At 35.0% G+C, this 8,916-nt stretch overlaps 1 long non-coding RNA gene across 1 annotated transcript in view; it reads right to left on the bottom strand.

Annotated features, from left to right (window-relative positions):
* Window positions 1-1,015: 1,015 nt before the first annotated feature.
* LOC119190601 overlaps window positions 1,016-8,916 on the bottom strand; it is a 52,882-nt gene continuing 44,981 nt past the window's right edge. Inside the window, exons 3-4 of the long non-coding RNA XR_005113022.1 lie at window positions 2,554-2,728; window positions 1,016-1,144 (exon numbers count right to left, since the gene is read on the bottom strand). This is a non-coding gene — a long non-coding RNA (uncharacterized LOC119190601). The remainder of the gene's footprint in view (window positions 1,145-2,553; window positions 2,729-8,916) is intronic.

Below are 8,916 nucleotides of genomic sequence, written 5' to 3'. Positions count from 1 at the left end.
GCATTAAGTACTAAGAGCTTCGAATTACAAAAGACTACGTGGTACGGAACCGCGTACTTCTTCCTGAGACGTAAAATGTTAAGTCTCATGACTAATAATTATTATGCTGGCCATAAGATCTTCCAGCAACCTTCCGGTTGTACTATTTTACACTGCTACTTAGTGACAAATATAGGCAATGCATTCGTATTTCCCCAGTCAGGTTCTCGCAAGAGATCTATCAAGGGATAAGGCGAAACCGCACTACGCGGCGTAGCGCACTGCAGTGCAGTTCTAAAAAACATACAGGACATTAAAAGTACTAAACAAACAACTACTAAAGAACATGTAAATTTGTGTTCTGTAAGTTCTGCATAGGGCTTTATTAGCACTTTTGTAATACTTAAGGGAAATTATACTGTTTTATCTACTGCGAACACGAGTCGGTTTCACGAGATAGGTCGTGTTACTCCTAGTAGAAACTAAACGTGAAATTTTATGTTGCAGTCTGGAAGGTTATTGCTGGAAGTGAAGACTTACAAACTTTCCACCACCTTCCTTATTTATGTACTTTTGTTATTCACATTCAACATTTATTGTTTTAGAGAGTACATTTTAAAAATACCGACATGTTAAATAAAGTAGCTCAAATAGAATTTGCACACGTTCAACTTGGGAGTGTGAGAGCAATTTTTTAAAACCTCATTCAAATTCTACACCCACATGTTATGAGAAGTCACACGATAATAAATGATGTACCGCGAACGTATATTTTCGTTAACAAACGCTATCCATATTAGGGCAGCGTTGAAATAAAGACCAACACTCCCAGTATCGATTTGTTAGGAGGTTCATATCCTGCATTGCGACGTATATACGCAATGTACAACGTTTCGTAGAAATCGGTAAGTCCTGGAACCGATTTGCATTCACGGCCTAGAAATCGTGAGACAATTATTCATATACACTAGTTTGCCTAACAGTCAATGCATTTGCAACGAACTATTTCGTAATTTAAACAGCTAAAGCACAACAGGAAAATTGCAAAATACGTACCTCGAGATGCTCATTGTCGAATATGACAATAGCGAAATCCTTGAAGAGCTGTATCCCCCGCACCACTGTGAGGTTTGGAAACAGATCGCCAAGGTTCCTCACCTTTGTCCTGTAATGATGGATATTAAAATAAATACATCAAGAACTTAAAGAAAAAAATCGAAAAAATCTTCTGAGCATAGGAATAAGGGAGTTACGAAGAATAATGAATATGTTGATGAATACATAAAAATTAATGGATTGTGTGATGAAAGATATGTAAGAAAGAAGAGGCGATAATTAAATGACGATATAATATTGAGATAAATGTTCCTAAAAAAAGTTATTGCGCAATCTTAATGACGGGTTGGGACCACAGTAGGATTTGAATGATAAGTAGGATTTGAATGATAACAATGCAGATTTGAGTTAAAAGAAAATTATAATATTGTTCCTTTTAACTTGTATTTAAACAATTACAAATCTGTAGGATATAATAAATTTCAACTGCAATAACATCCACTACGTTCTGGTTAACACGTTTAATATAACGCGAAAAACGGAATTATCCGGCAAATTAATATTGGCTGTTCTAAATTAATGATTATTATTATTGTTCGGATATTCCCGATAACTATTATTTAAGAAACCTAAATATTACTATTAATATAAAAGTGGTTCTTCGAAAAGTCAAACAACATTCAGACAATAACTAGGAAATTCCAGAAATAAATAATAATTTTCAGTAATTTGCTCTACCCAAAAATATAATCTAATAGTAACCGATGAAATAATAAAACGAGAGTTTATAAAGGATCAGAAATGTTATATCATTATTACTCCACGGAGGTACGTATCCCATTTTACGTAACGAACAGGCGACTCACGAGTTAATGAAATTACTTCCTCTTCGAATTCACCCGCGGTGTGTTTCAGTGTCACGTCCGTTGATACATTTAGCAAGAAAACTTTGGTAGGAAGTATTTAATATCCCTATCGACGCTCTTAAAACTAAAATGTATTTGTGCAGTGTTCCGATGGAATCACAATTATCTATTTTCGTCTTCAATGTACTAGTGTATTTTTGAAAGAGACTAGGTGACATTGCGGTTAGTCACGTCCACTGCAGCTTTTGTAAACAATCGCAAGAACTGAATATTGTTTCCAATTTTAGATCGGTTGATTTAAAAACCAGTTGCTTAATATATATATTTTGTTGCTTGCATCTTGAATAATATTATAGAGACGTATACTACGTGCTTACGGGCATAATTACTGATGCTATTAAAATAATTAAGTTTTTTTGATTATTGTAGAAGGAATGCAGCTGGGTATCACCCTTTATGAATACACTTAATACCAGTATAATTGTATTCCCACTGTCAAATTTATAAGCTACTTTGATAAATTGTACCGAACAATAAATAATAAATATTTACCATTAAATTCGCTGCATCAACGACTGATTTGATCTCTTTGAAGACGAAGGTTATCAAACCTTCATCAAAACGCTACTTAATAAAATTATATTTAAAGTACCTGTATATCATAATATATCCAGTGACTTCCCTGAGCTCCGGGAAGCTTATGTTCTCGTAGATCTTGGGCGTAGAGCGCTCCATCAGCACAATGCTGAGTTGGCCCTCGATCACCCGACATCCTCGCAACCGGTTTATCTGCTCCGGATTGTTTCTTATGTCCATAGAAGGGCATACTGTAACAATAAAATAAAGTAATTTAACATATATTCAAGAAAAAAAAAACAAATTAAAAAGGGAAATACAATTTGTCCTGTTTTCGCTAAATCACCATTAATTTCTATTATTTAGATACCAGAGGAAATAAATTAAAAGATATAATCAGTATTGAAATAATGGATATCAAAATCAGAATGGAGAACAAAGACTGCATTATACAGTGTACACTCCTGTTTTTAACATTTGAATATCATCTCCGAGAAAGTTCTTTTGTAAACAATGGTCGTGTATCTTTTATTAACAATTATACCTCATTTATTATGCAAGTAAAAAAACATAAGACGATAATATGAATTTTCAAATGTCATTGACAGAACTTTAGACCTGACTCCTCGAAGCTTGATATATAAACAAGCAGATCCATTGATTGATACTGTTGACATCATCACGATGTATTTATAATTAAATGTGTGACACCGACTTTGAATTAAATATTATGTTATTAGCTCCTCGATACACCGGATATTCTCGAAAACATTCGCCATATCCGTAGATAAAATAACTAGATTCATTTCATTCGGATATTAAAAAGTTCTTTGACATTCCTTTCCTTGTGTATAACATAAGGAAATTAAACTTTTCCTTTAAATTATTTACTTAAAAACATTATATTAGAAAAATGAAATATCACATTGAATCATTACTTAACGGTTATTGCAATTGGAATGTTAATAAGGATGGCGCCACGGCCAATCGATTTGTGTTGACTCAAATAACTGTATTCGCGTTTGTGTCAACTGAATTAACTGATTCTTCACACAGTCACGGTGCATAGTAGTACTATGCTGCTTGTTAAGAACGCATGCGTCATAACAACAATAAACGTTACGCCACACGGACTCGCCTGTTGCTGCTATAGAAATAATCGTGGAACGCACTCGTACAAATAGCAATAACTTCATCAGTACACGTCAGTGGTCATTCTTTAAACCAATTTGAATGGCATCCTTTTTTCAAATACCTATTAACATTCGTTTCTTGTCGCGGCTTATTGCTGTTATTAGTCTATTAAAGCTTTTATTTTTTATTTTATGTTTATAATAGTGAATTAACACGATGTAATCTATTAGCATAACAATTTTATAAAAGTTACAGCATTTACAAATTTTCGGTCGCACATTCTGAATCGTAGAGCATCTGGTATCTAGGGTAAGATAGAACTCTCCATATTTGTCGTTCTTTAAAACATTACCTAAAAATGCAACGGAAATAACATATCGATTACTTGAACATAAAATCCAGAGGCATGCCTAACAATTAAGCAATACGTATTGAAGAAATATTTAGTTTTTTGTTATTGTTTTGCGGCTCGACCTATTATTTTCGTTATTTATCTGCCGACCTCCTACGGACTAATTATGTGGACGACCACATGGGTCTTTTGTTTACTTGCACACATTTCATTATTACTTATTGCCCGTCTGTTTACACGTGTCGATAATAATTAATGTGAGCGATCATACATTTATATTATACTTGTTCGTTGTTATTACGGAATAAACTTTACCAACGTTCACACACTGTTGTTTTATTGTACTATAATTTGAAAATAAAATATTCGTAAGTAGTGCATTTTAATATTATTTTTTTATACCGACACGGCAAAGTGACTCTACTGCACTTGATGAAGATTACCTCTCGACAATCGACACAATAATGCCGGCCTATAGGAAACATATATACACAGGCTGATCGCAGAACGCAACACACTTACGTGGGCAATTATGGCGGGCTTTAACACCTTGTGTACCGTGGTCGCTATCCGAGCGGATACGGACGGCAGCAATTTTGCCGAAGAACATGGAGCAATGAGTGCAGTGAAGCCACATTGCCAAGACAACATAAAAAAATGAAGGGTTGTCTCATAGAACGTCATAAGCAGGCCAACAATTCTACCATCCACGCGATATTCTGTATGCATTAGCGAACTTAATAAATACATTCGAATAGGTTAATGAACATTACTGATGAAAATAAAATAGCGCGGCTCCATCACTTATAATTTATCTAGTCATAAATTGCACCAAGAATCGCATATTAAAATGACATCTTATATTACTTCTTACTAATATAATAAATGCGACAGTTTATGTTTGTTAGAAGTAAACACAGAGGGAATTGAAGGAATACATTTTAGCATTCCTTGAAACTTCAATTACACCTAACATATTATGTCAATTAAAAGATCCCGAGTGAATGACCTTTAGAAGTTGCGTAAATCTACAAGGTTTGTTTTGATGAACATCCGTCATAGGCACGCATCCCACGGTGACACATAACATGTAATGTACTTAAAAAACAAACACTTAACTAGAATTACACTATATTAGCAATTTGACTGTAAATATTGATGAAAATTATACTTTATGGCTATTGAAATATGAGCACATGATGATTTGAATTACCGCGTCATAATAACATTTGAAAGACAAATAAAATTAAATACTACATAAAAACTCTTTGTTAACATTAACACAAAGAGCTTGAACATTATCGTAAGCTAGTAATTATAAAGTTAACTAATGATAAAGAAACGAATGTAAACGACAAAGTGTAGACAATCAGCGAATAGCTTTATACTTAACTTTGAGATTTAATATATATTTTTTTTTCATTAAAATTTTAGAATGCTTTCGGATTCGGAATGTATTTTGTTCGAAAAACAAGTCAATAAATTTACTTTTTTTTAAAGTCAATAATCTCAAAAAGCGTAACAAGTTACTTAATTTATTTAGCTCATAATTTATTAATCTAATATCTAAGTTTAAAACGTTTAAATAATATTATTTAAACGACTATATTATTTTATAACGACGGGAAAATTGTATTGCAAATCATTTTAAAAGAAGTAAAATTTTATATAATTTTTATTTTTAAGATTATTTTACATTCAACATGTTAGTACTGAAATTAGAATTAAATATCAAGTTGAATGTACTCGATTAAATGCGGTTATCATTTTGAAGTTCTAGAAAGATAGAAAAATTTTATGCGCACAATATACTGGGACGCACACAAACATTTATAAAAAGATACTAAAAAAAAAAAATGCATAGTGGATTCGGGCAACGTGCATCCCATGATACTGCCGATAAGGTTCCAGTCCAACACTAAATGCCGGGCAAGATGTGCCTTTTTTTTTGGTTTCGCGGAGAAAGTCCCTTATTACTAACGCCCAGCCTTCGTGGGGGGCGACTGAGCGGTTATGCTGGGGTAACCGTGCCTTATGGCCCGGCGTTGAGCCGCCCGGATTTGATGACGACCTTCGGGCGACCGCCGGGCCGAGTCCCTAACCCGAGTACAACTAACCTATGCACGGCCTACCAGCTAAAACTCCGCGGTGGCCCTCTTCGGCGCATTAGGGACGGCTGCGGGCTGCCTCTGACGGAAGTGTCTAAGTCTTCGTCCGCAGCCGCCCCTGCGCGGTACCGCTTGCGGTCCGTCTCCTATGGGGGGGGGGGGGGGGGGGCTCAGAAGCCCCACGCACCGAAGGACGCCCTCGGCGTCTACGGCAGCATGACGCCAACTACACACTGCCGTCCATCTCGGGGGTGGGCAAGATGTGCCTGGCGCTGGTTTTCAACTGGAACCTTCAACTAGTGGATTGTGACCCACGTATTATGTTAGAAGAATAAAAATATATAAATAAAAATAATATTGCGAATTCAAATATTCTAATGCCAATCCACTACCTCCATCATCAGATCAGCTCAATAATTAATATATCTATAATCATGTATTGTTATCCAAACGACGCACACATGTTTACAACTCTCAAACTTGAATATGACCAAAAATATTTACCATTAAACCAGAAGACAACATACATAACGAACACTGATGTTATATAAAGCCTTGTAATAAAAATACATTGCCCGTAATTAGTTAGTTGTTTGTTTAGTATGCTCCAATATTATTTGAGGGCAGCTTTACCTTGTTATCGATATTGTGAAATCAATAGGTTGAACTAATTCCCATTTAATGAGCGGAGTAATGCTTAACTATTGGAACTGTTTAGTAACGTCGATAGGTAGCCTTGTTATTACCACAAACGATTATTTTACTTTTCAACTAATGTCTATAACCTGTCAATTATAGCAAATATATATTTATTTTATATTAGCTCTATATTTTATATTATACTGACCCTTAATTCCCCCCCTAGTCGGTCTCCTTTACCACTAATGTAGGACTGGGTGCCACCTGGCTTATGCCCGTTGCCAGTTTCACATACCTTCAAAATAATTATGTAGAATGGTTAGGCAGTTAGTTAAGTTGCCTTAAATTCTTTCTTCACCCTTGAAGCGATAATAATTTTAATTAATTGACAAAAATACGAATACAATAGATAATGAACAGTGAATAGGTATTTAGTTACATTTTGTAATCCATATCACCGATTTCAATCATTTTCTGGTCGGATTTGTTTTAGCCAAATAATATTAATAGGATAGCCTAAAATAATAAAACGCGCAACCGAGATCATAGATAGAAGAAGATAACAGGAAGAAGGTCGTCATGGTCCTGTGTTATTTGTCCAAGACCGATGTGCTGGATTAAATTTTAACATAAGCACCTCTGACATTTCAAAATCACGGATATTGATTGCTACTTTGGAAGTGATCGGCTGATTTAATGGCGAAGACAAAATATTGTGGAATACCTACACTACAGACTTCTCCATATTATATTTAAACATATTTCAAACCTATCCGAAGTCTACTAAGCCGCATAGTAATATATTGATATTGTAATTCTATTTATATACGAAAAATACATAATAATAAATATATTTTGTCGGTATTAATTAATTACAGTGCAGGCTATAAAGACGATATTACGCATTATAAAATACTTTGAACTTTTGTGGGGAAAAACCCCAAATATTCCACAGATATCTATTGCGCATCATTTAAATTTATAAGTAACGTTCGTCCTCAGTTGTGATGCGAAACATAAATCAAATACAAATAGGGTGCATTAATCGATCGTATTTCAATCGCACGTAACGGTGTCATATCGTTTATAAATACCAGCGTAAAATGGAGAAACAGGAGAAGTATCATTATGCAAGGTCGTTACCGTATTGCGTCGCGCGACGAGCGCTCCGCGGCGGCTGGCGCGCAATACGTACAAGCAAAGCTCGCAATCAAAACGCGCATGTGCACAATTTACGCGGGAGATAAACGCAAGATGGCGTCACGAAAGTCTAATGTTTTGTAATCCTCGAATTTAAACAATTTAAAGAATGTAAGTACCTTGTATACTGAAACTTGGTAAAAAATAAATATTTTCGCCCTATAATACTTGTTCAGATACGTAATCGTAATCAGTAACTGAGTTTGCCTTCATAATCGGTGTTATCAATAGCGCATTCTACGTAAATGGTCGGTTCAATGAATTGGCAGCGAAACATAAACACTGATGACGTCATGAAGGAACACGATTATAATTGCCAGAATTAGAAAGGAAATTATGTTGTCAGTAAATAATTGATAGATATACATCATTTAATTCCGAATAGTACGATAGTATCAACGTAAGCAATTGTTTTTATGAGCTATTTGTGGGTTGGGTAAAGTGAGAGGGGGAGGTGTGGACGAGAAGGCGCCGGTCATGCAGTTGTAGCTACCAGTGGGAGACGTGTTCAGGCTAGCACGTCAGACGATGCATACGATGCAAATGAACTCGACGCATGGTCTGCCCCTCCTCCCGCCATCCTCCGTCTCTCAGCTCAGCAGATATTTATAGTCAGGAATGTTTTTGTACAACACTATCGCTAAGTGATGTATTTGAGCAATATCATCGACTATCGATGGAAGAGTTACGATTATCCGATAAGTCATTATCAGATTGGGATCTTGACGGAATAATTAAATATATCGTCTCGCTTATGGTATAAAAAACAATTACGAATCATTAAAGAGAGTCGTAAAACAGATATTATCAAGTCAATTGTATTTCTTCTAAAAAAAGGAAGAAATTCTCACTCTGTAAATTTTAATAATAAAATATTAACTACCTATGGAATGAAACTCACAGAGAAAAAAATTACATGTATGGTAGATTTCTAGGTATTTACTATTCTTCAACAAAAAGAAAATAAAAAGAAATCTTCATTCCATACGTTACGTATGTTCGTAGC

Source organism: Manduca sexta, chromosome 25 (assembly GCF_014839805.1).
Source record: "Manduca sexta isolate Smith_Timp_Sample1 chromosome 25, JHU_Msex_v1.0, whole genome shotgun sequence".
NCBI classification, from domain to species: Eukaryota; Metazoa; Arthropoda; class Insecta; order Lepidoptera; family Sphingidae; genus Manduca; species Manduca sexta.
The sequence above is the reverse complement of the archived record's forward strand: the minus strand, read 5'-3'. Positions and strand labels throughout refer to the sequence as shown.